This window comes from Suricata suricatta, chromosome 1 (assembly GCF_006229205.1).
Source record: "Suricata suricatta isolate VVHF042 chromosome 1, meerkat_22Aug2017_6uvM2_HiC, whole genome shotgun sequence".
Taxonomy (NCBI): Eukaryota; Metazoa; Chordata; class Mammalia; order Carnivora; family Herpestidae; genus Suricata; species Suricata suricatta.
In genome coordinates, this window is record NC_043700.1 from 47,603,612 (window position 1) to 47,616,441 (window position 12,830).

At 38.2% G+C, this 12,830-nt stretch overlaps 1 protein-coding gene across 2 annotated transcripts in view; it reads left to right on the forward strand.

The window, feature by feature from the left end:
* EXTL3 (exostosin like glycosyltransferase 3) overlaps nucleotides 1-12,830 on the forward strand; it is a 75,721-nt gene that overhangs the window by 2,581 nt on the left and 60,310 nt on the right. The gene's annotated exons all lie outside the window — the stretch shown is intronic.

Here is a 12,830-nt window from a genome sequence, read left to right on the forward strand (position 1 = left end):
TGTTTCCATTTTATTTTTATTCCCTCATAGTTTTCGGTAATTCTTTTGAAGCCATATGATAGAATAAGTTAAGAGGAAAGAAAGGATTTTTCACGTATTTGTATGTTCCGTGAAAATAGTGGCGTTCAGCCACATGGGAGTCTGAGAAATTAAGAGGGACAGAGGTAGACTCACCTAGAAGCGTCATCTTTTCCTACCTGAACCAGTCCCACACTCCTGTACACTGGGAATTCTTCACATTTCTTTGGAGATGTTGCTAGATGGAAGAGAGGCAGGATTAAAAATTTTGTAATCTTGAGTATGTAAGAGCAACATGGAATCTCCATTTAGCAGTACATTTACCTCCCCTTCACTTAGGCCATAATGTTTAGTATAGGGTTTTGCACCAAAATGACCCAGTAAACTTTCAGGGATGGAGCCCTAGGAAGATGAACTATGTCTCAGCATTCAGCCACCTGTGTGGTTTGTAACCTGAGAGTACCTTTACAGAAAAGTAGGTAAACTTTTTCTGTAAAGGGCCAAATAGCTATTTTAGGCTTTGCAGCATGTCAGCTATGTTGCCATAGAGTGAAAGCAGTATACACGTAATACATATATGCAATAAATAAATACTGTAGTGTATACATACAGTCCATAATTGAATGAGCAAGGCTGTGTTCCACTGTAACTTTATTTACAGAACAGGCGCTGGCTGTAGTTTGCCAGTGCCTGCCCTAGAATATCAGCTCCTTATACACATGTCATTAACTTGTGTATATTCCTCCACTTGTGCACTTTTAGACTGGTCAGTGATATTAATGATTAACATCCTGGATGTTTGCTTTGGTGACTGTTTTCTCTGTTGTCCTATCTTATATTGTCCTCAACTTGTTTTCCAACTTCCTTTGAAACAGTTTTTACAACAAATGTTTTGATGTTCTGTGGGAGGAATAAAAATTGAATTAGGCTGGGAATATACCCCTAGCTTGTATAATAAAAGAAATACATAAATACCTTATGATCGTAGGTTGTAATAACGTCTTAAATTACTGTAGTTCTTTGGCATCATATAGTACTCTTTTTTTTTGTCACATGGATTTTGATCTTTACAGTAACTTTGAGAGATAGACTAAATGTTAACAATATTTCTTTTGAGGAAGAAGGAAGTAGGAAAGAAAACTGAGATGTGAGGAGGTTTAGTTACTTGACCAAGGTTAGTGGTAGTAAGTGCAGAATTCTTGAACTGGCCAGTAATACCTACAAACCTGTCTCCATTTGAATATTTACAATGACATGAACCTCCTGGGCAGCTCATTTGAATTTGCAGATTAGTTTTCTTTTTCCTAATTGAGCTGCAGTTGGCCTCTGTAATTGTCACCTTTCATGGAAGCATGAAACAAGCCTATGCCTCTTCTCTGTGACAGTTCTTCAGATGTTGGAAGGTAGCCATCATGTTTCCCCAAGAGACGAGTTGCAGACTGGTGTGCAGAGGTCAAATAAGGCCTGCACACATATCATTTTCCTGCCCAGTTTATGCAAAAACTTAAATTGGGAGCTGACTTTCAGAATGGGTAGATTTCACATAAAAGTTTCTATCTGGTGTTTCTTGAGAAAAAAACTTAGAGCATTCAGTGATACAGAGCTCACGTTTCTGATGGTAGTAATCTCCCTTAGATGCTAAATATCCCCTCCATTTTGCTACAGTGTCTCCCTGCTGGCTTCACTAGTTTACTTCGAGGGCTTTTGTAGTGCTTGAGATTGCTATCCTTTTCCTAGGTTTTCTATTTCACAGTCTAAATAAATATTCCCATTTCCTTCAAATGTTTCTTTATTTGACAGTTTCGGATCTCATCAGCTTCTTAGTCCTCTGCCTTCCATTTACTTTGTTACTGTCCCTCTTAAAGTGTACTCAGCACAGCTTATAGTATTCAACATTCAGTGTCGCCTTACAGGGAGAGAAACCTTTACTCCTTCCTATTTCAACACTTGGTTAACAAAATAAAAAAAAAAAACAAACAGAAAAACAAGTGTAAGTAGGTTTTTTTTTATTTGCCCTAAGAGTGAGTGAATGTGTGTGTGTGCAAGCTGCTCTTAGATCATTTCCATGTAGTTTTGAGATCTAAGTGCTGAACTTCCCTTTATCTCTGTTAAATTTTAATCTGCTTAGATATTCCAGACTGATAAAATCTTTTTGTATCCTGAATTTTTTTCCAGCCTTGACTTACTCTTCCCAGCATGACTTTATTGTTGAAGTAGAGCTGTAAAATATAAAAGCACCGTAGGGTAGGAAATAGTTGATGAGGACCCTGTTACTAATGGAAATTTAAGGGAAGGGGACTCCAAAGAACATATTGTGTTTAAAATCTTGGAGGTGAGGGGCGCCTGGGTGGCTCAGTCTGTTAAGCGTCCGGCTTTGGCTCAGGTCATGATCTCACGGTTTGTGGGTTCGAGCCCTGCACTGGGCTCTGTGCTGACAGCTCAGAGCCTGGAGCCTGCTTCAGATTCTGTATCTCCCTCTCTCTCTGGCCCTCCCCTACTCGCTCTGCCACTCTCTGTCTCTCAAAAATAAATTTAAAAACATTAAGAATTTAAAATCTTGGAGGTGAAACAGAAGGAGGTCTTGGGAAGAACCTTGCTGTGGACGAGTTGGTACTGTTTTAGTCCCACAATAAAGTATATATGTATGTGCTTTCAGTGTGCAAGGTGGTTGTAAGTCAGTGGCATCCAAGAATCTAAAAAAGGATCTTTGAGGTCATCTAGTTCAGTCCTTCAATTTAGGAGTTTCAAAAGGATAAGGAGCATATGAGTCCCGAAGGACAAGAAATGATGAAGTTAGAGGACCTGGTGAATCAGATGGTAATGAGAAAGGGATGGCAAAACTGGAGTCTCAGGTTGAATTCATCCATGAAGGTTGCAGTCAGATGCCTGAGTAATAAAGCTGATTTACGTATGACTTAGTACACTTTTCAGTTTTCTGTGTCGTTCATAGGGTGAGATAAAAATCATGTTTTCCTGAGACACAGAAACCTTAGAAAAATTAGTTGGCACTCTAGATACTTGTATGTCAAGTTGACTGTTCCAGGAAGATACTTGAGCAAAATGCATCTGAAGACCTTTTTAAAAACGTGTTTTTCCACCCTCCTCCCTCCAGTATAGTGGAATCTCTACTTTTCCACCGAACGTTTTCCAGTTTTACTTAAAATGATTGAAAAGCTTATTGACAGCTTGATAGTCATTTTAATGGCATAGATTTTATCATACTTTGTACTTAACCATGCTTCTAATTTAGGACATTTAATTTAAAAAAATTAAAAAAAATTTTGCTGTTAAAAAGAATGCTGTGGTGATTACATCTTTATAAAACAAATCTTTGTTCACATGGAATACATTCCTAGAAAGTGAAATTGCTGGACATTTTAAAGACTTTTGTTACCAATGGCAAATTACTTTTCCATTTACCTTCCTGCTAATCCCTGCCACGCGGTGCAGCTGCGGGTGTGGCACGGAGCCACAGTACTTTCTTAGTGCTATACTTTGTAATGTGTTAGTGGGGACATTCTTGAGGTTAAATCTTTTTCTCATCCTTGAATCTTAGTAATAATTTCTGGAAGTGGAACTGTAGGTCAGAGTGTAGGCACAGTTTCAGGGCTCTTCTTACTGCTGAGTTGTGCCCCAGAAGTGCGCCAGTTTTCACTTCCAGCAGCAGAGTGTGGGGATGGTACCCTTCAACCAGACTGGCACCGTATATTACAATTTTACAGTTCTTTGCTGATATATGTGTGGAAATGCTGATATACTATATTTTGCTTATATGTCCATTTCTATGATTGTCAGGGTAATTAATCATTTAAAACTGTTTATTGTTAGGGCCCCTTCTTATATACCGGCATACCTCCAGCACATTTCAGGTTTGGTTCCAGACCACTGCAGTAAAGTAAGTAACACAATAAAGCAAGCCAGTGAAATTTTTTGTTTTCTCTGTGCACATAAAAGTTATGTTTATGTTGCGGTGTAGTCTATTAAGTGCCCAATAGCATTATGTCTAAAAAATGTACATAACCTTAATTAAAAAAATGTTTTATTGCCAAAATATGCTATCATCTGAGCTTTCAGTGACTCATGATCTTTCTGCTGGTGGAGGGTGTTGCCTCAATGCTGATGGATCAGGGTGGTGGTGGTGAAGGTTGGAGCGGCTGTGGCAGTTTCTTAAAAGAAGAAAACAGTGAAGTCTGTCGCATCACTTGACTCTTTCACAATTTCTCTGTAGCATATGAAGCTGTTTGATAGCATTTTATGTGCAGTAGAACTTCTTTCAAAACTGCAATCAGTTCTCTTAAACCTCGCCCTGTGTTATTGACTAAGTTTCTGTAATAGTCTAACCCCTTTGTTGTCATTTCTATAGTCTTCGCAGCATCTTCACCAGTAGATTCCATCTCAAGAAACCACTTTCTTTGCTCATCGGTCAGAAGCAATTACTCATCTGTTTGTTATCATGAGATTTCAGAAAGTCAGTCCCATCTTCAGTTGTTAGGCTCCACTTTTGTATTTTTTTTTTTTAAGAGAGGGAGGGAGGGATAGAGAATCTCAAGCAGGTTCCATACCTGGCACCGAGCCTGACATGGGACTTGATCCTATGACCCTGGGATCGTGACCTGAGCCAAAATTGAGAGTCGGACACTAAAACTGACTGAGCTACCCAGGCACCCCAAGAATCACCTTTTAAATCTGTAGATTCCAGGGCTTATGCCAGATGCTGTGAACTAGAATTGTGGGGCCAGAGCCCAGCCTTCTTCTGGCTCCACTTCTCATTCTTGTTCTCTTGCTGTTTCTACATGTGCATTACTTCCTCTACTGAAGTCCTGAACCCCTCAAAGTCATCCATTAAAGTTAGAATCAGATTCCTCTAAAATTCTGTTCATGTTGATATTTTGACCACTTCCCATGAATCACAGGTGTTCTTAATGGCATCTAGCATGGTGAATTCTTTCCAGAAGGCTTTCAATTTACTTTGCCAAGATCCATCAGAGGAATCCATATCTATGGCAGCTATAGCCTTACAACATGTATTTCTTTTTGTAAAATTTTTTCACTTTGAGAAAGAGAGTGCACACAGGCAGGGGAAGGGCAGAGACAAGGGGAGACAGAATGTCAAGCAGGCTCTGTGCCATCAGCGCAGAGCCCACTGTTGGGCTTGAACCCACAAAGATCATTAGATCATGATCTGAGCCGAGATCGAGTTTAACGGACTCTGCCACCCAGGCACTCCACAACATGTATTTCTTAAATTTAAATAATACGACTTGAAAGTTGAAGTGACTCCTTGATCTTTGGGCTACAGAATGGATGTGGTGTTAGCAGGCATGAAAAAACATAAATCTTATTGTTCATCTCCATCAGAACTCTTGGTCATGAGTCACCAGGTGCACTGTCAATGAGCATATTTTGAAAGGAATCTTTTTTTTTTTTTCTGAGCTGTATGTCTCAACGCTGGGCTTAGAATATTCAGTAAACTGTTTTGTAAACATGTGCTGTCATCAAAGTTTTGTTCCATTTGTAGAGCACAGGCCGAGTAAATCTACCATAATTGTTAAGGACCCTAGGATTTTCGCAGTGATAATGAGCATTGGCTTCAACTTAGCTGCATTCGCCCCTAACAGGAGAGTCTGTCCTTTAAAAAGCTTTGAAGCCAGGCATTGTCTTCTCCTCTCTGGCTGTGGAAGTCCTAGATGGCATCTTCTTCCAATAGAAGACTATTTGATCTCTATTAAAAATCTGTTGTTTAGCTTAGCCACCTTCGTTAATTATCTTAGTAAGATCTTCTGGATAACTTGCTGCAGCTTCTACAGCAGCACTTGCTGCTTTGCCTTGCACTTTGATGTTACAGAGATGGCTTACTTCCTTAAACCTCTTGAACCAGCCTCTGCTAGCTTCAGACTTTTCTTTGACTGCTTCCTTATTTCTCTCAGCCTTCACAGAATTGAAGACCATTAGGGCCTTGCCCTGGATTAGGCTTTGGCTTAACAGAATGTTATGGCTGGTTTGATCTTCTGTCCACACCACTTGCTTCATATTAGCAATAGGGTTGTTTTGCTTTCTTATCTCTTGTGTGAACACTTTTAATTTCCTTCAAGAATTTTCCTTTACATTCACAACTTGGCTGTTTGGCATGGGAGGCCTAGGTTTTGGTCTCTCTTGGCTTTCAACATGCCTTTCTTACTAAGGTTAATCATTCCTAGCTTTTGATTTAAAGTGAGAGACATGTGACTCTTTCTATCACTTAAACACTTACAGGCCATTATAGGGTTATTAATTGGCCTCATTTCAATACTGTCGTGTGTCAGGGAATAGGGAGGCCTGAGGACAGGGAGAGACACGGGAATAGCATAGGTGGAGCAATCAGAACACACACAAATTATCTGTTAAGTTTGCTGTCTTAGATGGGCATGGTTGGTAGTGCCCTGAAGTAATTACAATAGTAACATCAAAGATCATTGATCACAGATCACCCTAACAAATAAAATAATGATGAAAATTTTGAAATATTATGAGAATTACCAAAATGTGCCATAGAGACACAGAGTGAGCAACTTTTGGAAAAATGGCAGATGGACTTGCTCAACTAAGGTTGCCACAGACTTTGAACTTACAAAAAATGCAGTATCTGTGAAGTGCAATTAAATGAAGCAAAATAAAATGAGGTATGCATATAATTTCCTGTTTATTTCCCTTGACCGCTCAAGTTGTATTGCCTTTACGTCATTAATGTCATGTTGCAAATGTTTTCCCCAGTCTTTTCTTTGAATCTAAACTTTAAAAAAAGTAAATATATAGAATCTTTTGAGTCTTATAGAGTCAAATCTGTTGAACTTTTCCAGATAATATTCTGTAGAAGTGGCTATATTTACCTTGAGATGATATTACATCTCTTCCTTTTGTTTATGGTTTCATTTATTACAGTTACCTCTTGAATCCATGTGGGACTTATTTTTAGATTTGGTTTGTCATACAGAAATCTGATTTTTTCCAAAAAGCTAATTGTCACATTATTTATTTAAAAACCTAGCATGGTATGCTTTAAAGTGATGGCAGCAAGGTAATACTTTTCTTTACAAAACTAATACATGCTTTTTGTAAAAATGAATGATGACAGAATGAGTGTTAAGTAAGCAAATAGTAGACTTGTAAGTAGGAGGGTATAGAACAGATATATAAACAGATTTGTATCTGGGCTCCTCACCTTATTTGCTGTATGGCCTTGAACAAGTTACCTAACTCAGTGATTCATACTTCTTTATCTGTAAAGAAGAAATAATACCTACCCACAGATGGTGGACGTGAGGATGAAATGAGATAATATGTGTAAAGTATGTTATCTAGAGTACATTGTAAATATAAATATAGTTAGAGCAAGTGAAAAGCCTCCTCTACTTTCCATGTCTTCTAGAGGTGTATGATGGAGTCTGTAGAATTCTTACGTGAATAAGGTGGATTGTCACTTGTCTTACTTAGTTGTCTGTTATTACATTCGTTCAGATGTCATCAGTCTGAATGGGAATTGTCATTAAATCTTTGTTAGTCCATTGGTTTTGAGTTAGCTTTGTGTGCCCTGTGTTAAAATCACCTGGGGGTTTTGTCAAACTACAGGAGCCTGGGCCCACACTTGGGAGTTCTGATTCCGTTAATGTAGGCAGGGCCTCAGTTTATATTGGAAAAAATTCTTGAGTGCATTGTAAATCTGATTTGTAACCTTATTAAAAACTGACTGGTGAGACAATATGATTTTGGTTTGTGGGATGTTATCAAACTTGGGGGAAGGGAAACAAATCGAGGAAACAGCATGATTTTCAAGTTGAAGACTTATGTTAGGAGTTGAGAGTTCTGGTTTCAGGTTTATTCTGACTAAACAGGTGACCTGGGTTAGTCAAGAATCTTTGTTTACTTGTTAATACCTTGATTTGTTTCTGAGTGATATTTGTGGAACATATTTGGCCTTAGAAATCTGCTCTTGAGCACAAAGAATGCTTGTTCTCACAATCCTGTAATAAAAGTGGCTTAACTGTGGTTAAGATTGTGATTGTATTGTAATCTTCAGTCTCAACTCAGTATGTCAGAGCACAATCAATTTTTCTTAATTTTGGTTTTTAATTGGTGACAACTTTTTATTTCCCTTATTTTATATCCAGGTTGAGTTTATCTAGTAAATAAGCTACTGTGATTACTGTATTGTGAAAAACACATAGCCCAAAAAACTGCTAGAACTAATACATGAAATCAGTAAAGTTGCAGGCTACAAAATCAATGTAGATAAATCTGTTGCATTTCTGTACACCAGTAATGAAGCAGCAGAAAGAGAAATTAAGAAAACAATCCCATTTACACTTGCACCAAAAACAGTAAGACCTAGGAATAAACCTAACCAAAGAGGTAAAAGACCTGTACTCTGAAAAACTATAAAACCATGATGAAAGAAATTCAAGATGACTCAAAGAAATGGAAAGACATTCCATGCTCATGGATTGGAAAAACAAATATTGTTAAGATATCTGTATTACCCAGAGTAATCTACATGTTTAATGCAATCCCTGTCAGAATACCAACCGCATTTTTCATAGCTAGAACAAACCTAAAATTTATATGGAACCACAAAGGACCTTGACTAGCCAAAGTAACCCTGAAAAAGAAAAGCAAAACTGGAGGCATCACAGTTCCGGACTTCAAGTTATATTACAAAGCTGTAGTGACCAAAACAGTATGGTATTGGCACAAAAATAGACACACAGATCAATGGAACAGAACAGAAAACTCAGAAATGAACCCACAGCTATATGGTCAACTGTTTGACAAAGCAGGACAGCATAACCAATGGGAAAAAGATAGTCTCTTCAATAAGTGGTGTTGGGAAAACTGGATACTAAATGCAAAAAATGAAACTGGACCACTTTTTTTTTGTTTGTTTTTTATTTATCTTTGATACAGAGAGAGACAGAGCATGAGAGGGGGAGGCACAGAGAGAGAAGGAGACACAGAACTGGAAGCAGGCTCCAGGCTCTGAGCTGGCTGTCAGCACAGAGTCTGACGCGGGGCTCGAACCCATGAACGTGAGATCTGACCTGAGCCGAAGCCAGAGGCTTAACCGACTGAGCCACCCAGGCGCCCCTGGACCACTTTCTTATACCAAACACAAACATAAATTCAAAACGGATTGATGACCTAAATGTGAGACCTGAAACAATAAAAATCCTAGAGAAGAGCACAGGCAGTAACCTCTTTGTTGGCTGTAGCAGCATTTCCCTAGATATGTCTCCTAAGGCAAGGGAAATGAAAGAAAAATAAACTACGGGGACTACATCAACATACAGAACAAAAAGTTTTTGCACAGCAAAAGAAACTATCGGCAAAACTAAAGGCAGCTTTCAGAATGGAAGAAGATATTTGCAAATGACCTTTGATAAAGGGCTGGTGTCCAAAATCTCTAAAGAACTTATCATAGTACTCAAAAAACAAATAATCCAGTTAAGAAATGGGCAGAGACATGAATAAACATTTTTCCAAAGAAGACATATGGATAGTTAACACATGAGAAATGCTCAGCATCACTCATCATCAGGAAAATGCAGATCAAAACTACAATGAGATATCATCTCACACCTGTCAGAATGGCTAAAATTAACAACACAGGAAACAACAGATATTGGTGAGGAGAAACGAGAACCCTCATGTACTGTTGGTGGGAATGGAAACTGGTGCAGCCCCTGAGGGAAACAGTGCAGAGGTTCCTCAGAAAAATAGGATTACCTTACGATTCAGCAATTGTGCTATTAGTATTTACTCAAAGAATACAGAAATACAATTCAAAAAGATACGTGCATCCCAGTGTTTTATAAATAGCAACATTATTTTCTACAGTAGCCAAATTCTAGAAATAGCCCAATGTCTATCAATTGATTAATGGATAAAGAAAGGTGATATATACATATACAATGGAATATTACTCAGCCATCAAAAGAATGCAATCTTGCCATTTGCAGAAACATGTATTATGTTAAGTGAAATAAGTCAGAGAAAGACAAATATTATGCGTATGATTTCACTCATACGTGGAATTTAAGAAACCAAAAAAGCAAAGGGGAAAAAAAGGCACATTGAGAAACAGACTCTTAACTGTAAGAGAACAAACTGATAGTTACCAGAAGGGATGTGGGTGGGGGGAGAGGTTTAATAGGTGATGGGGATTAAGGAGTGCACTTGTTGTGATGAGCACTGGGCGTCGTATAGAAGTGTTGAATCACTATATTGTACACCTGAAACTAATATTACACTGTATGTTAACTAACTGGAATTTAAATAAAAGCTTAAAAAAATTGTAGTGGGGATTAAAAAACACATGACCTCTTTCCCTCCTTCGTCTGGTGAAGTGCCTAAGTGCAGTTCTTATGAATCATGCTTTACCTACACTTAGCTTCTCTGGAAAGTGCCTTATGTTATTTTGAACAATAGAAGAGAATAGTCAGAACCTTAATGGTAGTGCTAGTGACAGAGAATTGTTTTAGTGCTTATTAACATACTTCCTGAGTTCTGAACAAGGTACTACTTTGCCATAACAGGCCATTAGTCATGCCTGTGTTTAGTAGGAAATCAGGAAATGATGTTCTTTTGGGTTGCTGGTATTTAAAAACAAAACAAAACCTCTGAAATATTGCTTTCAACAACCTTACTGAAATGATTTCCTGTACAGAACTGTGTTTAACCTAATTTGAAAGGCTACTGGCAATAACAGCAGCAATGTACACACAGTTCTGTAAAACCTGCATCTGGGTTGATATGAAATTCTGCCTCCTTTATGGGCCAATTTTGACTTAAAAAAAAAAAGTAGCACTACATGTACAGATACACAGTAAGTCATAGCTTACAGTGGCAAAGGTATTTTGCTGAGTATATTATTGTCTTATTTTGTTTAGCAGATAAATACTTCAAATATGAATATAGTGTTAGCTTTTGGTTCTGAAGTAGTATACATTTTAATTACAATTATCTCTGGTTATAGTGGAGCAATAGTAATATGGATAATTTAAAAATAATTTATGCATGGTATGCATGTGCTCGTGATCCTTGAGTTAGTATCACAGGGAGTTCACCATTAATGGGTAAGGGATTAAGAGTGTGAGCAACTCTAAAATGAGTTGTCAAAACAAAGTAACACAAGGAGTTTGATTTGAAGCCAAGCTTTATTTAGTATGGATGATCTTATGCAAATCACCTAATTTCTGTTCTTTGTTTTCTTCCTGTGAGAATTAAAGTAGTACCTGTTTCATAGGATTGTTGTGAAGATTGTGTTTGGGAGTATAATAAGTTTAACCAGGCACACAATAAACATTCAATAACTGTTAGCTATTATAATTATTGACGATATTAAATTAAAGTTGGAAGTGTCATTTGGGAATGTCTTACAGTGTTGAGCCTCTGCTTCTTGCCCCATTCACTCTTCATACCTTTCAGATTTGTACACAATGACAGACCTAATGAAACCAGCCATTCCCTTCTTTCCTCCCTTCTACGTTTTTTTCTCTTCCACTATGTGTTTTACTTTAGTGCAGTTTAGGGTTTTTTTGTTTGTTTGTTTGTTTGTTTTTGGTATGAAGAAAATTATACAAGTTTATTAAAAGTCATAAAAGAAGACCTGAATAAACAGAGAGGTATCCCAAATCCATATAGTTTCACTATCAAAGTATTTTAGTGGTTTAAAAAAATTTTTTTGAAAGAGAGTATGTGAGCAAGTGGGGGAGGGGCAGGGTGGGAGAGGGCTCTTAAGCAGGCTTTGTGCTCAGCGTGGAGCCTGTCACAGGGCTTGATCTCCCAACTGTGAGGCCATGACCTGAGCAGAAACCAAGAGTTGGTGTTTAACCAACTGAGCCACCCAGGCACCCCCCCAAATATTTTAGTCTTTTATCTTTAAAAAATTTTTATTTACTTTGACAGAAAGAGAGAGAGTGTGTACATGCATGAGCTGGGGAGGGGCAGAAAGAGAGGGGGAGAGAGAGAGGAATTTCAAGCAGGCCCTGCACTGCCGGTGCAGAGCCTGAGTGGGATGAAGAGGTGGGTGCTAACCGACCAAGCCACTCAGGAGCCCACAGAATATTTTAGTTTTAAAAGAAGAAAAGTCCAGTCAGTAGGATGGTTGTATCATCAACCTCTTGAAAGCCAAGTCCTGATCACAGGTAATGTTCCTGCTGGTAATAAGAGAGTTTGCTAGTTGTGGAAAGGAATGTTAGAAGTCTGATGCAAAGAAAAGGTGATAATAGAGCGAGGGCATTGGCATGATGAAGTGTAGACGTGAGAATGAGGGGGGAATACAAGTGCATGCAGAATTCTGAATTGAAACTGTAAGCGTCAGCTTCTCAGCTAACCTCTTGGACTTCTGAATTGAGGTTTTAGCGTTTCTACTTAACAGGAATGTAGCTTATTTCAAGCCCTGAAGTGAGTGGCTAGTGGATGAAGAATTCTACTTTGCATTTTTATCAGCAACGTTTTTTGATTAAGGAAATATTAGAAAGTAGGGCAACAGCCAGCCATGATCTGAATGGTAAGTCACTGTGTACAAGTATTTAGAATTTTTTCATTCTCTTTGCTAGGAGAAGACACTTAACTACTATAACTTCCGTATAATCACAGATGTACTCATACTGCGTTATTACATTGGAACATTAAGGTGCAGATGTCTGTGTTGCTAACTTTGGAAAGGAGATATCAGGAGGAGGTCAAGGTTAGGTAAATTTAGAGTCCTCTGGTTAAGGGGCTAATTGAAGCTAATTGGCAAGCTCTCGTAAGTGAAGACTAAGAGAAGATGACAGAGG